Raw genomic sequence first — 24,639 nt, 5'->3', positions numbered from 1 at the left:
TCCAGCGAATTAAATATTCATATTTGAAAAACTGTTACGAAGTTGCCCCGGTATTTCGACGATATATCTGCTGATACGTTCGAAAAAAGACAAATGTCCCAAAAGCCGACTGGACGAGATGTTTGAGAAACCTGTGAGGATCTCGAAAACAATATCGAAACATGATGTATATTTGTAAATGATCGTTATTCAAATCTGTAATCCATAGCTTTTTGACCGAATAAAAGAAGAGGTACCCAATTTCCAAAAAAGAAATTGTACCGATCATAGGCGATCTCGATAAAGAAGACTTCGGATTGTCAAAAAGTGACGGAAACAGACTGATAAATCAGGTGATTAATTCAGATTATTTATATTATTATATCGTCTATCCTACTTATATTTTAATATACAATAAAAATGTATTGGATACCTAAAAAAGCATTACATTTTACATTTATCTAATTATAATTTATCGATGCAATTAAAAATAAATTATGTACCTTATTCTACTTAAAGCATATATATATTTATTATAGGTATCCATAATTTTTCATATACCAGGAAAAGTACGGTTCAAAATGGATCAACATTTCTACGATAATAAACGTTAATGCCATCGCCACCATATCTTAAAACTTGCAAAACGCATGCCAAATTTAAAAGTAATTCCTTTATAGTTTATCTAATATGTGTTCCAGTAATAATAATTGTCAAAAAATTATTTATATTTTGCAATTTTTTTACTAATTTTAAGAAAGAAACATAAATTACGCTTAACATTTACTTTGCAGTCACTTATTCATACGTCAACAATTTATGCAAACTGCTATGTGGAACATATGGAAGAGCGATTCTACTCGTATCCCATTCATCACAAAGATCTTATCATGTTCACACGTAACTTAACGAAAAATATAATTGAGGAAAAAATGTCTAGGTAATTCTTTGAAGCTCAATGTAATAAAGTAATTAAATATATTAATAAAGAATAATAATTTATCGTTTGGCTAGAATCATTTCACGATGGCCGAATATATATACGTTTACGAAAGCGATTGCGGAAGGACTTCTCAGAGACGAAATGGAGGATTTGCCAGTAGGAATATTACGACCTGCAATAGGTAATAGAATAATATAAAAAACTAGCATGCAGTTTTTTTGCTAAAGAATTTATTAAATAACATTTATATGTAATTATTTTTAACTGCTTTGCATAATTATGTGCTATGAAATTCTATAATTGTAAAATAATAATAATAAACCGTCGCGGATATGTGTGTGTGTGTGTGTGTGTGTGTGTGTGTGTGTGTGTGTGTATGTCGCGTTTAGCTTACAATAAGTTTGATTCTTGCGAATCATCTACATAACGAGGAATAATTAAGATTTTTTTCTTAAGTTTTATCTACCGCCCATAAACCATGCACTTGTCGGATGGATGGACAATATGTATTATATGGTCATGGGCGTCATGATTTCTTCGCTACTTGGTATCACAAGATTTCATCGTTATAATCCCGATTTTAAGGCAAATATAGTACCCGTCGACTTCACAATAAATGCTTTAATCACTAGTGCAATAAATTCAGGTATGATCAGGTATTTTTGACTAACATCTAAGTAGCTAATTTACATAAAATTTTATTTCTACTATTTTGAACATTGTCATCAGATAACGGCATAATAATGCTTCAACCACGTAAATTGTTTAGATTATTTTTTAGACATGGTTTTTAATGACTTATTATACATATTTATATTATTTCTTAATGCTTGTAACAAACTAACATATGAAAGATATAACAATTAAATATGAAAGTTAACAGATCAAAAAAGTAGAAGAATTAGAATTCAATTGTTTTTATTCTTTACCTATATAGAATATCGCAAGTATTCTTTTATTTATCTATATGTATCTGATAGGCCAACTACTTTTTACATAATTATAAATATTAATTACAATTAAATAAAACTATTTTAAAATACTGTAATTTGTGGGGGAAAGGGGCATATTTTTGAAAAGCATGGAACACACTCGGACAAATATGTGGTATTTAACCCGTAGTGGTCACACTGGGTATACTGGTGGTATACTATTTTGAAAGTAAAACGCAGGAAGTTTTTTTACTCTATCTCAAAAAATTTTGATGAATATTTTTGTGAAAAAAGTCAAATTTCTCGCAAAAAAATTTTTTTTCTCGCGTTTTTTCAACATAAAGAAATTTTAAAAAGGAAAAAAAAAATTATTGGATTATAAAGAGGAAGTCTAGTTCAAGGTTTGAGTCGATACATCAAAAAGAATGCAAATGGCAACTGTTGTGAGGTCCATTGGACTCAGTGTGACCACTACGGGTTAAATACGTTAATTACTTACAATTAGGTATTACCGTAATCACATACATATATGAACATTAGTATATGATTATAAATGACTTTGATGTATAAAAAGGTATAATGTATAACATAATTATGTTTAAATGGATTTACCTTATTGCAGGAGAAACAAGGATACATTAATTCATAATTTCGTGTCACCAGTCGACGGCTTACTACGAATAAATACGTTTATACACTACTGAGAGAAATAAAATGTACCCCTTGTATGATGCTATATATTTTTCCTTTATGGTTTACGTCCAACATAAAATACTATATAAAATTTGCGTTTGGCTGGGTCATTTATCCCGGCTGTACTTATAGACGCTGTAAACATCTATATAAATCGTAGCTCAAGGTATCACGTAAATTAAAGTGTTGTTTCTATTACTTGATATATACAAATAAAATTTTATCTATAATATGAAAAATTATAATAGTTTTATATGTATTTTAGAATATGGAAGTTATGTAAGAAGATCGACATATTTTCCGACGCGATCCAACTTTTCACCAACATCAATGAATGGACTTATTCCACTGACAATGTTCAAGCGATGTGGAGTCATCTCACAATCAGTGTTGTGCCCGTAGCCGTGAATTGTCGGGATGCAGGCGCCCAAAGGATTAGGATCCACGCACTTAATATATAGATATTATCGCTATTGCTATAATTATGAGTACAGTTCTCATAATCTCGTAAAACTTGAAAGTATCGGGTATGTAGTGTATTTATGTATATCTATATCGCTTTTATCTAAATCGCTGTCGATTTCTGTCAGTTGTTTGCTTAATTCCATAAGTCCTGAGGAATTTTGTATAATTTTCCGGAATTTTGACATTTTGACAATGTCCAGTTGTTGGTTCGTCTGTTGTGTATGTTTGAACGTTACACTGTTGGAAAATTTTTGTGTAAAATAATCAACACATACGTGTGTATATTTAACATATGCTTTCTATGTTAATTGAACTTCACCAATTTAAAATGTAAAATTATTATTATAATTTAAAAAATATGTTAAAGTAACACATTTTTAAACGTATTTATTAAATGTGTTAAAATTTACAGAAAAAGAGTGTTGATTTTGCTTTATAACTTTATAACAGAAGTAAGAATAAAAATTTACAGAAGAAAAATGTTGATTTTATCTTACAATCTTAACTTTAACATAAAAATTATGTTAATTGTACACATAATTAACCTCAAATTACGATCAGAGTAACATTTTCTTTTTGTTAAAATATTTTAACATAGTATCGATGTTACCATTTAACACATCCATATTATGTTAAACTGACACAAAAATTTCAGTGGACCGTTTTGGACATGTGATTTATGTTATATTTAACACAAATTTTTTAACAGTGTACGTACGTTATAATTGGGCAGGTGTATTTGTATGTACGTCGTTCTTTCGCGTGTGTTTGTTTTTCCCGTCTCTTAAGCGTTATTTGACCTGTCCGTTCGATTTCTATCTTCTGCATCGGTTCGTTTCTACACGTTATTTCTATGGCTTGTTTCGTTTGAGTGGAATATAGCCATGAGTTCGGATTACTTAATGCTATCCATATCGTTGTGTTGACGTGATGCTTCGAATACTGCAATGATTTAAATGTGTATCTGTAGCTACATACGCTTGTACTTCGCATAACGCATTATTATATACGTGGTGAACGGGGTGGTTTCGCTCGCACACATATGAATTGTCATCAATACATTTATTTAATTCGTTTTCCGCAATTGTACAATATGTTTGGCTATCGATATCTATCGCTATAATTTGTTAATTTACTTCTACAAATACAAATATATTATCTTCGGTTTTATGTATAGGTAAAGATATCGCTTTTATTATTTCGTACGTTGAGTATAACGTGATCAGTGGGGATTGTATAATAGTGTATATATTTGTGCCGTCACAGTAGGCGCTAATTTTCGCCATTTTTCTATCGTTCCCCAGTTTTCTGGTGCTATTTGAAACGGAAAGTGTGTTCCCTGAGATATCTGCGAAGCTATTTCCCGTAAATTATTTATTATATTCTCAATGGAAACTAACCTTATGTTTAGTATTTCATTTTCGCATAGTTAAATGTTCGTTAATGTCTGTCATATCACTTGTTAAATCATTCACAATAATTGCATTTAGTATTAGAAAGTGTTCGTCAAGTTCTTCTTGATGTTCATACCCGGCTTTTTCGCGTAACCAGGTTTCTCTCATCCTTTCTGTAATATTTAAAAAAGGTTGGATCGCGTCGGAAAATATGTCGATCTTCTTACATAACACTTCCATATTCTAAAATACATATAAAACTATTATAATTTTTCATATTATAGATGAAATTTTATTTGTATATATCAAGTAATAGAAACAACACTTTAATTTACGTGATACCTTGGGCTACGATTTATATAGATGTTTACAGCATCTATAAGTAAAAGCCGGAAGGAAATGACCCAGCCAAACGCAAATTCCATATAGTATTTTATTTTGGACGTAAATCATAAAGGGAAAATATTTTGCATCATACAAGGGATATATCTTATTTCTCTCGAGTAGTGTATAAACGTATTTATTCATAATAGGTTATCGACTGGTGACACGAAATTATAAATTAATGTACCCTTGTCCTTCTCCGGGTATCTCCACCTTGACGAAGGCGTTTCTGCCGGGTGAGGAGGCTTGTGTGGCACAATGAACCGGAGAGCTATGTCGGTAGTAGCCTAGCTACTGGTAAGGACTCCCTTGCCGAACAGGTCGACGGGGAGTGCCCAGACTAAGAGAGATACCCTGGTCCTCCAGGTTGGGGGTTGTAGCGATGGATTAGCTCTCCATCATACATAAAACGTAAGTCTTGCTAAAAAATCCTAATCAATGGCCTCGGAAAAGGACAGATGGTAACCAAAAACGACATAAGCTTATGATAAACGGATTATGAATATCGGGACTTGGAATGTGCAGGGAATATCTAACAAACTTACGGAGGTCATTCACGAAATAAAGAAACTTGACATGGATATCGTCGCACTTTCGGAAACGAAGAAGAAAGAGAGCGGTAATACAGCTATAGATGACTACATGTTTATATGGTCGGGGATCCCCAAATCGGAACGGGCCAAAGCGGGCGTTGCACTATTAGTTAAGAAGAAATGGGTGAAATATATCAAAAATATTCAATACGTGAACGAACAATGTCTAGTTGTTAAAATTGAACTCTATGGAAGAGTCACCAGCATACTGGCAGTATACGAACCGACGGAAGACAGCCCGGAGCAAGTAAAAACAGAATTCTATGAGAGATTGACATCGCTAATCCAGAATATTCCCAATAAGCAACAAATCGTTGTGGCAGAGGAGACATGAACGTTAGAGTTGGTAGTCGAGTTGGCAATGGGGTGGTGGGTAGGTATGGTGAAGTGGTGGTTAACTCCAATGGAAGAAAATTGATAGAGTTTTGTAAACAGCACGACCTACAAATAACCAACTTTTACTTTAATCACAAAAGATTCATAGATTTACGTGGGAAAAAGCGTCGTTAGAGCAGAAGTCAATTATCGATCACATAAGACAGGACTCTTAGTTCAGGATTAACGACACTAGAGTTAAAAGGGGACCTAATTGTGGCTCAGACCATTACCTTGTGGTTAGTAAGTGCTTTTTCCCCATTGTTAGTCAGAAAGATAAGAGCAGATGAAGATGACGGTGCGATGGGGAAAATCGAATTACCGAAATATAAGACGTATCTACTCCAACAGGACAGCATCAGAAGAATGTATGATGAGCGAAGGCTGAACGGGTACTTACAGACCAACCACGGGAGCGCACAGGACGAGGAAATGGATATAGAAAATGAACACAAGCACATTCTGGAAGCGTTTTACCAAGCTGCGCGGGAAGTGCTGGGAGCTGTGGAACAACAAAGGAAACCCAGTCAAGGATGGTGGTCCGAAGAAATGGCTGATGCAGTAAAGAAAAAGGAGAGGGCATATAACAGTTGGCTAAGTCACACAACAGCAGAGAGTAGGCGCAACTATAACAGAAGCAAGGCAGCGTTAAAAAACAAAATAAAAAAAGCAAAGAACAACTTCTGGAAGAATAAGTGTAAAGAAATCGACTGTATGATAGATGGAACCCAGTCCACAGAGGTCTGGCGATTTCTAAGGAACTTAAAAACAAATACCAAAAACAAATTAAACCTAATAATAACACTAAACGAACAAGCAAATTATTATGAGAAGCTTCTAACAGAAACTAGACCACAGTTCACCAGTGGAGTAGTCAAAACTGAGGCGACAAATAGAGTAAGTAAATCTATAGGTGTTTTGCCCCAGCAAGTACGCAGAGCCATTCACTCTATGAAAAACGGGAAAGCACCGGGTCCGGGAGGTAGATAGCTGAGTTGATCAAGTACGGAGGAACTTTTCTAGTAGAAAGAATCACGAATTTGTTTAACGGCTGTATTGCAAATAAAAGAATTCCAGAACAATAGAAGACATCGTTTATAACCTTACTGTACAAAAAAGGGGACAGGAAAGACATGTCGAATTATAGAAGCCTGAGCGTGAACAGCACACTTAGTAGGTTTTTTGGCAAAGTAATTAAGGCACTGCTGGAGAACCAAGTAGGAAGCATCGTGAGCGAAGAACAGAGTGGTTTTACTGCGGGGCGGTCGTGTGTAGATAATCTGTTTGTGGTACAGCAACTGTTGGAAAAAAGAATAGCCAGAGATCTAGAAACGCATATAACCTTTATAGATCTGGAGAAGGCATACGACTCAGTGCCTAGAAATAGGTTATGGCAAGTGTTGTACGATGTCGGAATAAATTCCAACATAAACCAAGTGCTACAGGAGATGTATGCAAATAACAAAGCTTACATTAAAGAAGGGACAAGGCTCTCCAGATCACTAATACCCACTAAAGGATTACAACAGGGATGTAGCTTATCGCCCACATTGTTTAATATCTATCTTGAAGCAGTCCTAAAGAAATGGAAGGCAAACTGCTGCGGGATGGACATTCCTGTAGGTTCGACTACACTTTTCACGCTGAGCTTTGCGGACGACCAGGCGGTCTTTCTCACAGGATAGCTATGATATGGAATTCATGCTCAAAAGGCTATATCAACACTACGAGCAATGGGGATTATGTGTGAACACCAAGAAAACCGAGTATATGGTGGTTAACTCTGTGGCGAGATTCTCTATCTACATTACGGAGGCTCATGAGGTCGGTCAAGTTGATGCTTTCAAGTACCTGGGCACGATGATAACTAAGGATGAAGGGATTGGCGCAACAAACATCAAAAGTCGTATTGAGCAGAGCAGGAAAGTGTTGGGATGCTTGAATTCGATCTGGTGGGATAAGAATATTTCTGCCCGGGCTAAAAAACATATAGGAAGGTCAATGGTGGAGGCGGTCTTGTGTTATGGGTGTGAGGTATAATGGTCCCTAAATGCAGATACCATGAGGCGCATAAATGCGGTGGAGATGGACTATCTCAGACGTGGTGCGGGTGTGTCAAGGCTTAACAGGGTAAAGAACGAAAAGGTCCGGAAGAGGATGGGGGCGGAGGAGACCATAATGGAAAGAATTGAAAAACGACAACTGTATTGGTTCGGACACCGTATGCGTATGTCGGAGAACCGCTGGCCCCAAAGGCTATACAAAAGGACACCTCCCGGGACTAGAAAGCGTGGAAGACCTCGAAGATCATGGAATGAGGGAATGGGCGATGCTATAAGAGCCCGAAGATTATCGGAAGAGAATACTCAGGATAGGAGAAGATGGCGATTAGGAACGGGAAAACGGCCACAGGCTGTATAAGACCCCGTTATATATATATATATATCCTTGTTTCTCCTGCAAGATAAATCCATTTAAACATAATTATGTTATACATTATACCTTCTTATACATCAGAGTCATTTATAATCATATACTAATGTTCATATGTGTATATGATTACGGTAATACCTAATTGTAAGTAATTAACGTATTTAAATACCACATATTTGTCCGAGTGTGTTCCATGCTTTTCAAAAATATGCCCCTTTCCCCCACAAATTACAGTATTTTGAAATAGTTTCCATTTTTCGCACTAGTTAAATGTTCTATAATGTCTGTCATATCACTTGTTAAATCATTCACAATTGCATTCAGTATTAGAAAGTGTTTGTCGAGTTCTTCTCGATGTCTATATCCGGTTTTTTCGCGTAACTAGGTTTCTCTCATCCTTTCTGTAATATTTAGAAATCAATCTTTATTTTCTTGTAGAACCTTTTCCATATCATCCACGTGCGCAATAGTTGCATTTAATATCTTTATTTGATTTTTCACAGCGTGTTGTAATGTTTGCTGGTTTCCTTGCATCATCTTTAATTGTTTCTTTATGATTACTTCATCATTAGCAGCCATTGTTCCAAATAATGTTTTAGCTATCATTCTTAAACCATTGATTAATCCTCTTCGTGTTTTTCTTGGGTTTTGGTACGTGATTTTCAATCGTCTTAATACCATTGTTACTTGCTCATTATCTTTTTCTATTATTTGAAGCAAAGTTTGGCAAGTTTGCCTCATGTCTTTTTCTAACGGTTTATCATAGCACAGCGCTTCGGTTTGTGCCATGTAATTTTGCTTCCTCATAGAGGAAGCTTTGTCTTCGTAAAAAAAAAAATTTTTTTTGTTTTTCTGAATGTGTTCAGAATGTTCTAAAATGTCGAAAAATTGCAATTTTAAAAAATGTCTGTATGTATGTATGTGTGTGTGTATGTGTGTGTGTGTGTATGTGTGTGTGTATGTGCCAAATTTACCAAAATTTCTATAAGTCCAGAACTAATCAACCAAATCTTAACGAATTATATATGAAATAGGGGTAGAAAAAACTAAAAAATATAATAGAATTAATAAAAATTGCTAATAATCAAGGGGTTCTTTTTTAATAAAATTTTGATTTTTTCAGAAATGTTTGTTTATGCTTTAATTTCCGCAAATTTGGAGATATCGATCTATTTCTAATTTTATTATATTTTTCAGTTTTTTCTACCTCTATTTCATATATAATTCTTTAAGATTTGGTTGATTAGACTCAGCTTTATACGCGATCAAAGGTCCCTAATTTTTAGAAAAATGTCTGTAATAGCTTTAACTTCTGTAAATTTTAAGATATCGGTCTATTTTTAATTTTGTTATATTCTTCAGTCTTCTTTATTTCTATTTTATATAATTCTTTAAAGCCGGTATTCATAGTCGGGTCTTATATTCAAGATCGTCTTAAGTATAGTCTTGAGGCGTCATCAGCCAATCAGAGGGCTGTATTAGCATCTTATGACGTCACTTCCTCTATGAGGAAGCCAAGTGAAAATTTCTAATTTGCACCATTTTTATCTTTTCGGTCATAAAAGATTTGAGAATTTTCACAGTAACATCCAAAAATGCCGGGGCATTGAATAGTTTAATTTTGTGGTATCTCATAGGGTAGCAGCTTTGCCACATGTGGACTATATTCATTAATACATAAGGTCGGGCTTGAAAAATTTGTTGTATGGTTGGACTGGTCACGTCTATTAATAATATGCAACCGTACATTGATGCTGCGGGATAATACTTCATTGCTACTTCTATCGCTATCATACAAATCTAAAAGATCGCCCATGAAGAAATAAATAATTAATGATTGATAATTGGAAATACTTCATCGCGACGACAATTGCCCATAAATTGTTCGAACATTATAATATTTCAATATTTTACCTTAAATATATCCGACACTTGGTGTCTTCTCGGATCATGCAAAGTGATGCGCATAATAAATATCAACCTTTCTTGACTATCTGGCTTCCGCAGGGGCAAACATATTCTAAAAATGAACAAAATATTTCAGAAATCTTCGAAAAAATCGAAATTTATTTTATAGTTGTTGGTATCGGTGGTCCATAGCTATGATGTCTAGTTTGATTACCATTTTCCATGCTGACTCGACCTGGTTCATTACTTCGACTTTTTCGAAGTATATACCCGGCTCGTGTGTGAATTTTTTCACTTCAAACAATTCACGGATATCAGGTTTGGTCTTCGTACAGGTGCTCCATGCCGTTAGCATCCTGTAATAAAAAGCATTTCTTAGTATTTTATTTTGGCTTCTTTTGTGTTGCTATAATTCATATTTTTCGATGAATGCAACTAAGCTCTCAGCGATTTCTTTTCGCTGTCTCGTACTTTTCTACCTGGCGGCTTTGTCCACTACAGTTCTTTTCAGTCCGTCACTAAGTGCGGTTTATTTCAGATTTTGGTTTCGAAATCCGTTTTTGTGGTTTATTTCGGATTTTTGTTTTGAAATCCGTTTACGTGTGTGGTGTGCCATCTTCTATGGCTCCAAACGTCGGGCTAGATCTAAGTGAGTGGCAAGATCCGCAATCCCGTTTGTTGTTAGTCACCGAGGCGTTAGAGCTGGTCGGGAGCAGGCTCCTCTGAATCCTCTGGCCCGGGGGGTGGTCAGCGAGAGGACGCTCCGTTTCGCGCTACTGCTCGATGACGAGGTGTGAATCAGTTGGCGCAACTTCTATGGGATTTTCAACAGAAAATTCTTGCGCGAGTCCGCGCGGGTCGCGGTCGCGGTCGCGGTCGTAGTCGCTATAATTTCCGTCGTTCTTCAGTATAAGGTAAAAAAAATGTTTTTCTATTTCCTCCTATGTTTCTCTACTTTTCTTTCCTTTTGTGGTTTAATTTTCGCACATATCGACTACCATGTACGGCTTCACCTCCGTGATGTATATCGATTCTTCAATCTCTCGTCGGTCGGCATTACTGTAGGCCGTGCTGACGTGAATGACGCTAATAAGGTTTACACAATTCCAATATACGATCGGTGCTCATCGTGTTCAGATTAACGGCTATCTTCAGCGACTCGTTAAAGCGCACGGTGGCCGCGCTATGGAACACGATATTAACTCTCTGTATCAACATATATCTGTCTTTAGGCGGGAGCCCTAGCTCCGGCAGGCCTACGTCACCTTTCACAGGGAAGATTTTGTTCAAGGTGCCCGGAAACTCCGATCGTATCCTGTCGAAAACGGGATTGTTCAGTAGTTCTTGAAAACGTTGCTCGACGGACTGGTCCTTTTTTGGACGGATCAAACAATAGATTTACCTTACCTTGTTTAGCTTCTTTCATTGGTAGGGTAACGAGATCTAACCCTGTATGCGATCGCTGCGTATCTTCAAGTGTGAAACTTGGTATTCGATTGCTAGTCGTCGCTGTTTTGCTTTGTCTTTTTCATCGCTGTTTTGCGTGAAGTTTTCTTTTTTGGATCCATGGCTATATGATTGCCTTTTTGTGGTCCTCGTTATTGCTTGGCTTGATTTATCTGTTCTTTGCCAGGTCGCTTATGTAATAACCAGCATTCCTCGCGTACGTGTCCTGCCTTTTTGCAATGTTTACAATATTTTTCAATTGCATTTACGCGGGAGTATTTGTCTGGTTTTGGTAACGAAAATCGGTTCGCGTATCGACTTGTTCTGCAATCGCGACCGTAATGTCCGTTCTTTCCGCATTTCTGGCACTGTACCATTGGTTTATTATCTTGTGCCTGTCGGGAATGCGTGTAATTATTTTTTGGATGCGGGAAATTTCAATTTAATTGTCTCATCTTATATTAATATCTTTCTTTTCTACTTTGATCACGTATTGATTATTAAACGTGTTCTTATTCCCAAAAGATGGTCGGGCTACGACAATCCACTGGATATCTATTAAATATTATGCTCTGTATGGGCAAATGTTGCAAATAATTGAAGAATCTTTCTTTAATACTAATTCTGATTTCCGAACAGACACCAGGAAAGAGTTCTACAAAGAACTACCACGCTGTAACAAAACAATTGCTGAAAAGCAAAAAATATGTCTATATGGTAATTAGACCGTCGTGAGACAGGTTAGTTTTACCCTACTGATGACCAGTCATTGCGATAGTAATCCTGCTCAGTACGAGAGGAACCGCAGGTTCGGACATTTGGTTCACGCACTCGGTCGAGCGGCCGGCGGTGCGAAGCTACCATCCGTGGGATTATGCCTGAACGCCTCTAAGGCCATATCCTCTCTAGTCAAAGGTGGCAATAATATCTCTAGGAGTCTCGTGAGTCGAAAGGCTCAAAACAATGTGACACACTTACTAGGCGGCCGGTCCCCTCGCGGGCCGGTCGTCGCACGAGCCCGGTTTGCCGTACGGCGCCTCTGCCCGTCGTCGGGATCTCACCGCTTACGACGGCACGGCATCTAACGGTCGAACATGAGTTTCGCGAGTTCGATGTCGAGACTCGGAATCGTCTGTAGACAACTTACGTAATGGATTATTAATCCATTATAGGCCGCGAGCCCTTGAGCCGTGCGAGAGTGTCTAAGATGTACGCTGGTATATTGTGCTGAAGTGTCACGCACAATGTGTTTATCTTGGCGGAGCTATGGCAACGAACGTCTGGATACCAGAGCATATTGTCCATCGGGTGTAGCCGGCAATATTTAAAGATCGACAGATCGATGAACTGCTTCCAAGTTATAGGATTTTGTAAGCCGGTGCAACAGTTGTAGATTGGAATGGTGTCAGTGCGTTGTGTGGCGGTCCTTCATGCCGCGCAAATCATTAGGTTGATCACAATGTCGACGGGCACCAGATCTGCCACTTTGTCCTCGTGCATGGCATAGTATAGTTCTGCAATGGCTCCATTTTTCTTCGATTGATTTCTAATTTTGTGAGCCTTTATTATTATATTGCTTCCTCATAGAGAAAGCTTTGTTTTCGTGAAAAATTAGATTTACCTTACCTTGTTATCTTCTTTCATTGGTAAGGTAACGAGATCTAACCCTATATGCGATCGCTGCGTATCGTTCAAGTGTGAAACTTGGTATTCGATCGCTAGTCGTCGCTGTTTTGTTTTGTCTTCTTCATCGCTATTTTGCGTGAAGTTAGAATTTTTCTTTTTTGGATCCATGGCATGATTGCCTTTTTGTGGTCCTCTGTATTGCTTGGCTTGATTTATCCGTCCTTTGCCAGGTTGCTTATGTAATAACCAGCATTCCTTGCGTACGTGTCCTGCCTTTTTGCAATGTTTACAATATTTTTCAATTGTATTTACGCGGGAGTATCTGTCTGATTTTGGTAACAAAAATCGGTTCGCGTATCGACTTGTTCTGCAATCGCGACCGTAATGTTTGTTCTTTCCGCATTTCTGGCACTGTACCATTGGTTTATTATCTCGTGCCTGTGGGGAATGCGTGTAATTATTTTTCTGCGTTTGCCCCTGCAATTGTTTCTTGCAGTGTAGCGTAATGTTGGGATTGTACGAGTATTTTGATATCTTCTCGTAGCCCTAATTGAAAGTTTTGCAATGCTTGTTGCTGTATGATTTCTAGTGATCCGTTTTTCTTCGGGAGCATGGTTTCTTCCTTCTATCATTGATTCGTGCAATTCCATGGCTAACTTATCTGTTCTGAGTCCGAATGATCGCGCGCTCTCCCCTTGTTTTTGTTTCAACGTGTGAAATTCTAACTGGAGATGCACTTTTTCTACTCAGATAAGAAATTTCTAGAATTAAAGAAATTCTTTCTTTAATTGCTGGAAATCCTAAATTTCTCGCGTTTGGAAGTCTGTCATAGCCCTTTCTTTAAGTTTCGTGCATAAAATCGATTCGCTAATAATGTTCCTTCTTCTGAAGAGGTTAATTTTTTATCGCGTATGATAGTGCGCTTGAATTTTTGGAGTTTGTTTGAATTTTCGTTAAATTCTGGGATCATGTCTCGAGCTTCTTTTAATCTTAAGTATCCTATCGCATGTTCGGCTTGGTTGCGGATATCATTTGAAGTGCGCCCGTACTCAATATTGTGTCTATTGTACCCGTAATCGTGTCGGTTTATTGTATATTAGAATATAAGTAAAATAGATGATATAATAATATAAATAATCTGCATTAATCACCTGATTTCGTCTGTTCGATTCAGTCTGTTTTCGTCACTTTCTGACAATCCGAAGTCTTCTTTATCGAGATCGCCTATGATCGGTACGATTTCTTTTTTGGAAATTGAGTACCTCTTCTTTTATTCGGTCAAAAAGCTATGGATTACAGATTTGAATAACGATCATTTACAAATATACATCATGTTTCGATATTGTTTTCGAGATACTCACAGGTTTCCCAAACATCTCGTCCAGTCGGCTTTTGGGACATTTGTCTTTTTTTGAACGTATCAGCAGATATATCGTCGAAATATCGGGGCAACTTCGTAACAGTTTTTCAGTCAAAATTTTTCCAACAAAACCAGTCCCTCCTATAAGACAATATAACAAAGTAAAATACATTATGTACGTGTATGTATATACATATACAGGGTGTCACGTTGCTATACGTGTAGCGAAATATTAGGAAAAGCGCTTTACAAATAACAATGGCTGTGCACGAATGTCGCTCATGTACAGCCATTGTTATTTACTTAGCGTTCCTCCCAATGTCTCGCCACGCGTCTAACTACGTGAATGTTGGGTTGCAGCTTCTCATCGAATAGCACGGACGCATCCTGATTCGCGTATTTTATTAATTAATTTTTTATTAATTATTAAGAAACTTACAAAACGTAAAAAACTTTTTGCGAATCAGTTTTATCCGCTCTACCTGCTCATGAACATTGGTCCGCATTAATATGCCGCATGGCACCCTGTATATGTACGAGATAGCACAAAATATTGTTTGAAAATTCAAGAAATATTCAAAATAAATATAATTTAAATTTTGTGGGGCTAGCAAACAGAGCTACATTTTAGTGCTTAAGAGATATGTATTATAAATTAGTAATAAAAACAAACGTTTTGACCTTTAATATAGTCATCATCAGTGCCCAATGTACAATTATTTTAAATTATTTAACCAAAAAACGCAAAATTTAAATTGATTAATTGCAACAAAAAAAGAATTTAGGCAAAATGTTTTGCCAATTGTTGTGCCCCTTTTTTGTGGGACACGGAATTTTTTGATTCCAGGGAAGAAACGGAACTATGTATACGACTCGTTAAATAAAAGATAGACTTTAATAATTGCTTCTGTTTGATCGTTATTTATGTGAAATGAATTATTGCTGAGTTGCTCGATCGAATGTGGGCCGCTCGCGCAACTCATCGTTTTGCTGACTCGGCTCGCATTCACGATCGCGTTTCTTATTATCTTGATTTAATACATTTTTTTAATAATATATCTTTAAATAATACAATAATAATCTTTAAATACATCTCTTTAAATAATACTTAAATATTTCTTAATCATTAATTGGGGCCGCAACACAATTATTATTTAATTTTGTTAAATAATTCGAAATATCTGTAAATTGCGCACTGTGACGGAAACCACATTAAAGGTCAATACGTTTGTTTTTTATTACTAATTTATAATACACATCTTAAGTACTAAAATCCAGTTTTGTTTGCTAGCCCTGTCCGTTCAATTTGTTTATAATAATGCAAACGTGCTAATATTTACTTTTACATATTTACCAACCTTTGACTGCGTGCCGACTAAATTTGTCAGACTTGAAACACACACAGCCGCTCCGGTTAAATATTATATCCGAATAACTCCATCGCGCCTTGTAATAAAGGGTGCCATTTCGTAGGATTTACTATGAATCTTTCTATATAATTTCCACATTCTAAAAGACATATGAATTTATTATAATCTTTTGTTTTAAGCACCCATTTATATTTCTGCAGTACCTCGGACAATGATTCATGCAAATGCTTATTATGTCCACTGGTAAAGCCGGAAGCAAGTGACTGAGCCAAGTGCAAATTCTATATAGTATTTTTCGTTGTAATATTATTACAAAGGGCCACCATTGAGCTTTGGGCAAAGGATATGTCTTTTTTATGTCGGCGATTTTATAGAACCATTCACCTATAGTCGGTGCGTCAGCCGACGGTACAAAATTATAAATTAGTCTTTGCCTCTCCTACAAGATAAAGCTATTTAAGGATATTTAAGCCGTGATGTTTCTTATGTAATGTAATGTTATGTAATGTTTCTTCATGCATTAAAATGATAAATAATTATGCGCTGATGTACACAATGTGTAATTATGTCAATATTTTTATTTTAATATTCACTCTGATACTATGTATTTTAAAGTCAGCCCTATATATTGTGCTATATTGAAATAGGTTTGTTGTATATCTAATACAGCAAATAATTGCGACTATAATTTAAAAATAATTATTTTTATTGTTATCAGATCCACACGTGCACGGATAAGTGTGTATTAATATAGGGTATCTGAATAATTCATTAGTAATAACTTTGCTCGTAAAAAAGAGGTTTTGCGTCATGGCGATTGTATCTATAATAATTACCTGAATTGAATAAAAACATCCCACGCGCTTGCAATTAAAGCGTTTCCGGTAAGATCAACGGGAACAAAATTTGTAGGGATATAAGGATTGCATAGCATAAATCTTATTGAAAACCACTCGATATAGACACAGTTATCCCTATTTCCCCTAAAAAGTTGTTATTCCATCCGACGAGCGGTTCATTAGCGGTAGATGTAACTAAAAAATATGTTTATTATTTCTTTTTACTAATCCGCAGAAATTTGCGCACAAATATAACTATTATCACGATTTTTTGTTACTATCACAAAATATTATTTCTACGAATTATTCTTACATTAATTTATTTAATGTAAGCGTAATGATAGTTACACTTATGTAATAGAAATATATCCTTTGAAGTTCGTAATGTCTATTAGAAATACGTATATTATGATAATATACATCTTATTCAGATTTAATCTTGATACTTAACATTTTATGGAAGACAGCGTTTAAAATACTAAAAATAATATTGTTGTGATAATAATGAAAAAAAAAGTTTACATTGCATTTATTAATTTCATCGATGCTGTAATCTAAAGCGAATATAATTGTATAAGCATAAGCGATTAAAGGTAATAAACTCTCGAATAAAAAGAAAACTGTTACATTAAAGTCTTATATCCATATCTAATATTATAAATTATAAATGGTATAATTAATTTACTTGTGGCAGGCTGAAATATTCCAATTGGTCCGCTTTTATCTCTGAGAAGCCCTTCCGCAATCGCTTTTGTGAATGTATACGTATTCGGCCATTGTAAGGTAAATCTGCCAAAATGATTATTTAACTTTCTACATTGATGTATTTAATTAATTTATTATATCGAGGACGAAAGAAATACACACTTGGCTGTCTTTTCTTCCATTATGTTTTCGGATAAGATATGTGTAATAAGATCTTTGTAATTAATAGGATATGTGTAAACATGTTCTTCGATATGTTTCATGCAGAAATTCGCATATATGGTTGATACATAGATAAATGACTGCAAGATAAATGTCAATGAATAAAGATTGCGGAATAAAATGTCGATTAAATTTATTCCATCAACCTTGCGATGGATATTTGTGTGAAAATTAATAACATTTGAATTATTTTTTACTATTTGCAAGTTTACTCTTAAAAGGAAGAATTACTTTTAAGTTTGGCATAAGTTTGGCGATGCACAAAATGGTATCGGTAGCGTAAATATTTGTTTGTATTTGAGATTTGATTTTCTCCTGAAAGCGTACATTAGCTGCAAGGTGAAAAATTATGGATACCTAAAATAAATATTCCGTTTCACTATAACATTTGAAATATTTAGAAAGAGAATAATAAAGAGAAAGCTTATTTAATGTGGCTGCTTTAATGGTTGTAATTAAATTTACATAAAATATAAAATATGTAGCCTTTGAGTATATGTGTACGTATATACGTATACGTGTATATGGTGTGTGTGTGTACAAGATAAATTTTTATGCATTGAGATATATAATATAGGCGAGAAAGTATAACAAGAATAATTAGAATTATTTACCTTATATATTATATATAATGTTTTTATCATTTTCCGACAACCCTGTCCTCAAAATCGAGATTGCCTACGATTGTCACGACTTTTTTACGGAAATTAGGTATTTCCTTTTTCATACGATCATAAAGCTACAGATTATATATTTATATGTATAGCAAATTGTTTTACGAATGCATCATGGTTATTCGATATCGCTTTCTTTGCTCTCATCAAACTCTCAAACATTTCGTCCAGTTGACTTTCGGGACTCTTGTTTTTTTTTCGACCGTATTAATAAGTACATCGTGGAAATGTCAGGGCAATTTCGTAATAGTTTCTTGATTAAGATCTATCCGAGAAATCCGATACTTCCTAACAAAATAAAGCTGTATGCATTCTACTTTGCGTAAAAAGATATCTTGAAAATTATATTTCTACAATATGTATTAAAGAATTATTATTAATTAAAAAATTAATGTTTAGTAAGTTTATGAACAATAACTTAAAAAATAATCTGCTATTAAATTACGCATGACTTACAAATATTATATTTTTATATACACTTTCTGCCCCCTACAAAGTATATGCATATTTTTAAAAAAGGTAATTTTGTACGGATATCGCGCCTTTTTGTAGTATTACGCATTTTATAAACAGTATGTACAGGGTAAAGCTATTTGGAGGTATAATACTACTACTTTGTTTTTTTCGAGGTAACAACATAACAGGGTAACAACATAATACATATACACTACTATGCGTGTACTTGGCGCCTTCTTTTACCTTTTTTTGAAAAGGTAATTTTGTACGGATATCACGCCTTTTTGTAGTGTTATGCATCTTAATCTTATAAACAATATATCTTATAATCTTATAAACAGTATATACAAGGTATGAAGCTAAAAGTGTACGGGCTATTATTTCTAAAGAAACCAACAATTTAATATTTTGCTTAGTTTTTAAAAATAATAATCTGTAACCCTTTTAGTTGTACACCTTGTATATATTTTTTAATTTTAACATAAAACATAATCGCAATATAGCATGATTAATGTTAATAAGTCGTTAACTGTAAAATTTTTTATTTATTTTTATTCGCGTGTCTTACTGAATGTTGTTCGCAACTGTATATGTTCAGGTATCGATATTTTTGATAATTACAGATGGACACCTGCAACACGTGTCTGAAATTTACCTGATTTGTTTATTCTTTTGTTCCCTTCAACTAATCGCAAATTAATTCTATTTGATAAAAGCAATTCTGTTAAATTTCTCATACATAACGCATCGTTTATAATTTTCTATTAATTATAAATATTAAATAGTACGATATATATATATATATATATTCGTACTCACATCCTTGAAAATTATTTCGGGAATTCGAACGAATGTCACAACTAGATAAAATTATCTTTCATATTTTAACAGTTGAATAAGAACATATTTGAGTTGGCGATAAATGATTCTCTGAAACCGCACGTGTGTGTAAATAATTCAGTAAAAAATATATAATCTTTATTTCAAAATACATTTGCACACTACGTACTAAAAATATATAATATGACAACGTAGTTTTTGCTATTCAATTGATTGAATTTTAGAAAAGAAAAAGATTTAAAAGTAAATAATTATGTCAGTCAATAAAGAAACATAGACGCAAATTGAATCATATATATTTAATTGCTTGCTCATTAAATATAAAGTGCAAACACAGAGAAATTGTATATTTTTTTATACTTAAATGCAATAGAAAGAAATAATTAAACAAGTATCCTTGCATAGGAATATTATGCATAATTTTTACAAAACATATTTGAGATTCGCGCAATTGAGATATATAATAAAATTAATAACGATTCTATAAATCTTAGGTATATGTTAATAATACGACATGATCTTTTTAATCATGAAACTTACAAACTAACGGAAAAAGATTTGTATCCTAAATGCCAATAATTTTTCTAATGTAACAATAATACTGAAAATATATGGATAGAAATATATATAATAAATAATAACATAATTAATGATATACAAGAGCTTTTGTCGCGCATATCGATTTTCAATAATGGATATTATAACAAATACGTTTTACGTTCATTCGAAAACAAATTATGTGTACACATAATAAAAATTGTATGAATTAAAATTATGTGTATACACATAATAAAAATGCGGAATTATTTTTGTCAGACATAATTTTAATTCATCCAATTTTTATTATGTCAAGACATAATTTTAATTCGTCCAATTTTTATTATGTCTAGACATAATTTTAATTCAGTGAATTTTTATTATGTCATAATTATTTATTTTTATTATGACATAATTTTAATTCTGCCGCTAGGGAATTTTTAAGTCGATTCTTATGAATCAAGTTTGAATTCGATGTCTAGGTGTCCCAGGTTGCCGATGACGAGGTCCACATAGTGCGTTCCATAGTTTTCGGTATCCAGGTGTATTAATACCTTGAATTCGATGTCCACGTGTTCCAGGTTGCCGATGACGGGTTCCAGATAGTGCGCTCTATAGTTTTCGGTGTCCAGGTGTAATAATACGTTGAATTCGATGTCTAGGTGTCCCACGCTGCCGATGACGAGATCCACATAGTGCGCTCTGTAGTTTTCGGTGTCTACGTGTATTAATACCTCAAATTCGATATCTACGTGTCCTACATTCAGATTTAAAGTTATTAATACACCTAGACACCAAAAACTACGAAGCGCACTATGTGGATCTCGTCATCGGCAACCTGAAACACGTAGACATCGAATTCAAGGTATTATTACATCTAGACACCAAAAACTACGGAGCGCGCTATCTGGACCTTGTCATCAGCAACCTGGGACACCTAGACATCAATTTCAAAATATTAATACACGTAGACACCGAAAACTATGGAGCGCACTATGTGGACCTCGTCATCGGCAACCTGGGACACCTAGACATCGAATTCAAGGTATTAATACACGTAGACACCGAAAACTACGGAGCTCACTATCTATAGACATTGTCATCGGCAACCTGGGACACCTAGACTTTGCATTCAACGTATTATTACACCTGGACACCGAAAACTATGAAGCGCACTATGTGGACCTCGTCATCGCCAACCTGGGACACCTAGACATCGAATTCAACGTACGATTACACCTGGACACCAAAAACTATGAAGCGCACTATCTGGATCCCGTCATCGGCAACCTGGGACACGTGGACATCGAGTTCAAGGTATTAATACACGTAGACACCGAAAACTACGGAGCGCACTATGTGGACCTCGTCATCGGCAACCTGGGACACGTAGACATCGAATTCAACGTATTATTACACCTGGACACCAAAAACTATGAAGCGCACTATCTGGATCCCGTCATCGGCAACCTGGGACACGTGGACATCGAGTTCAAGGTATTAATACACGTAGACACCGAAAACTACGGAGCGCACTATGTGGACCTCGTCATCGGCAATCTGGGACACGTAGACATCGAATTCAACGTATTATTACACCTGGACACCGAAAACTATGAAGCGCACTATCTGGATCTCGTCATCGGCAACCTGGGATACCTAGACATCGAATTCAAGCTTGATTCATAAGAATCGACTTAAAAATTCCCTAGCGGCACTTTCTGCCAAGCGTAGAGAACCTTCTTTTCCGGCAGCGGTGGTAATACGATGTAAGGATACGAAATCTCTCCAGATAAACATGAAGCAATTGACAGAGGCTACGGTCAACGTGACGCTACAAATGCTTTGGAGCGTTCTTCTTCTCTTTCTTTCTTCATTGAAAGAAAAGAGAAGAGGAATGCTTCGAAGCATTTGTAGCGTCACGTTGACCGTAGCCTCAATATATATTATATAAGTATATACCTAATTTACCTAAATAGAAATCTTCCTCCTGACCGATAAGTCTATCGACCTAATTTCGAAATACGCGCGCGATATCGAAACGGGTGATACCTGCGCAGCCAGCGTCGAAAAAGTGAAAGTGACGTTTCTCTGATAATCATAATAATATTGAGATGAGAGACGGTTGACGTAGAAGTATTCGTATTCGTATTCGTATCTTAAAAATAAATTTTCACATTTGGACTTTGCGTCGCAATATCTCCGCTCGTAGGGCACGTAGCGGAATATATTATAAGAGAAACCCCCCCCCCCCTAATTGGACCCCAAGCTATCGATCAAGCCTACTTAGAACTTGATCCGTTCACTCGTTATCGAGATCTCAACATTTCGAGTACTCGCAACCCGTCGCGTCGCGTAAAAGAGTCACGGTCGGTCTCGCTCCGCGTGTACTTGGCGCGAGACACTACCGTGTCTCTTGATTATTACAATGAATTGTAGTAATAGTTTAATATTCAAATTATTCTTTTATAAACCATAAATCATTATGATAATAAACAATTAATAATGATAATAAATGATAATGATAATTAATTCATTGGACCAATTTTAATGAATTTTTTATTACTATAATGAATGTTTTTATTACATTCATGTACATTTTTGGTTCAGTGTAGATGCCAAAGATTCTGTGATGTCCTAGTTGCAAAATGATCCCTGGCGGAAGCAAGAGAAAGGGTCCGACAGTGGGAAAAGAAAGAGCGTTCTTGCAAAAAAACTATTTATCGACTGGGCCGGATTTGCTCGCTCCGAAAGCGATTATTGACGTCACTTCAGCAAATCGAGCAATAACATTAGTCGATTTGCCGAAGTGACGTCATTAATCGCTTTTGGAGGGAGCAAATCTGGCCCAGTCGATTACGCTATTAAGAAAACAAAACGATAAATTTTTTCCAGTGCATGTTACCTGTATAACATATAATATTTTTTGCCGGTTGTGATATAGAGTTATGATATAAGTTGACTATTAGTGATCAAACTAATTGTGATTTTTTTTTTATAAGCTTTAGTCGTAGTAATTAATAGACTATATAACAGATTATCTTACCTATAATACCTGGAGGGGGGGGGAACAGTTTGATCCCATTTATATATATAAGTACCTGACGTCTGTATGTATGTATGTATGTCTGACCGCGAACTACTCATTCGTTAGTGGACCGAATTTTTACCAAAAGTATATAGTAGGGGAGCTAGCTCCATTTTTTCGTGATTATTTCGGTACTTATGAAACTTTTTGTGGTGATTCAGAATGTTATTAAATGATCAAAGCTCTGGGGACTGACAAAAAAGTGGGGGTGGTATAACCATCCACTTGTGCAAAAAAAAATTTTTTTTCAAGTCATTTCGGTATGTCAGTCATTTTGCACCATAATTCTTTGATATATTCTATGACTATTTGCAAATTGACTGACAAAAAAGTGGGTCGCTTGTGGGTGTAGGGCCGCCCAAAAATGTCATTTTTTTAAAAGTTATTTTGGTATGTCAGTCATTTTGCACCATAATTCTTTGATATATTCTATGACTATTAGCATAATTGACTGACAAAAAAGTGGGTCTCAAAACTCTCATAAAATGTAAATTCCACAGTTTGCGATGACTTATGAATCTTTTCCTTCTACCATTGATGGTCATCAGGACTCATTTTAATTCTTATTGTCTTTTCATTATTATACTCAAATAAATAATTAAAAGTACATGATTTTTATCATATGATTTAATCATATGATTTTTAAATGTTACAGAATCGAGTGACGACCTTTCTGAGGATGAAGATGACCTAAATGATTGTGATGAAGAAGAAAAAAGAGATTCCTAGTTTTATTATTTATTTTTTATGATGATGATTCAATGCTATTTTTCATTACTTTTTTGTTTCAATTATATAATAAATAACCATAAAAAAAGATATTGGCTTCAGTTTACGATGTACTTTTAATTATTTATTTGAGTAATGAAAAGACAATAAGAATTAAAATGAGTTCTGATGACCATCAATGGTAGAAGGAAAAGATTCACAAGTCGCAAACTGTGGAATTTACAATATTTTATGAGGGTTTTGAGACCCACTTTTTTGTCAGTCAATTATGCTAATAGTCATAGAATATATCAAAGAATTATGGTGCAAAATGACTGACATACCGAAATGACTTGAAAAAAATGACATTTTTGGGCGGCCCTACACCCACAAGCGACCCACTTTTTTGTCAGTCAATTTGCAAATAGTCATAGAATATATCAAAGAATTATAGTTCAAAATGACTGACATACCGAAATGACTTGAAAAAAAAAAATTTTTTTTGCACAAGTGGGTGGCTATTCCACCCAAAGCCCTCCACTTTTTTGTCAGTCCCCGGAGCTTTAATCATTAAATAACATTCTGAATCACCACAAAAAGCTTCATAAGTACCGAAATAATCACGAAAAAATTGAGCTAGCTCCCCTACATATGAAGCAGTAGAGGTAG

At 35.1% G+C, this 24,639-nt stretch overlaps 1 long non-coding RNA gene and 1 pseudogene across 2 annotated transcripts in view; both read left to right on the top strand.

Annotated features, from left to right (window-relative positions):
- LOC139813866 (uncharacterized) overlaps positions 1-24,410 on the top strand; it is a 28,170-nt gene extending 3,760 nt beyond the window's left edge. Inside the window, exon 4 of one of the 2 annotated variants that reach the window (XR_011732283.1) lies at positions 23,918-24,410. This is a non-coding gene — a long non-coding RNA (uncharacterized lncRNA). Of the gene's footprint in view, positions 1-11,331; positions 12,304-23,917 lie in introns of those variants that run through there. The other variant, XR_011732282.1, reaches the window with a different exon arrangement.
- On the top strand, positions 119-9,933 carry LOC139814290 (fatty acyl-CoA reductase wat-like; annotated as a pseudogene).
- Positions 24,411-24,639: the final 229 nt, after the last annotated feature.

This window comes from Temnothorax longispinosus, chromosome 1 (assembly GCF_030848805.1).
Source record: "Temnothorax longispinosus isolate EJ_2023e chromosome 1, Tlon_JGU_v1, whole genome shotgun sequence".
In the NCBI taxonomy this organism is placed as follows: Eukaryota; Metazoa; Arthropoda; class Insecta; order Hymenoptera; family Formicidae; genus Temnothorax; species Temnothorax longispinosus.
The sequence above is the reverse complement of the archived record's forward strand: the minus strand, read 5'-3'. Positions and strand labels throughout refer to the sequence as shown.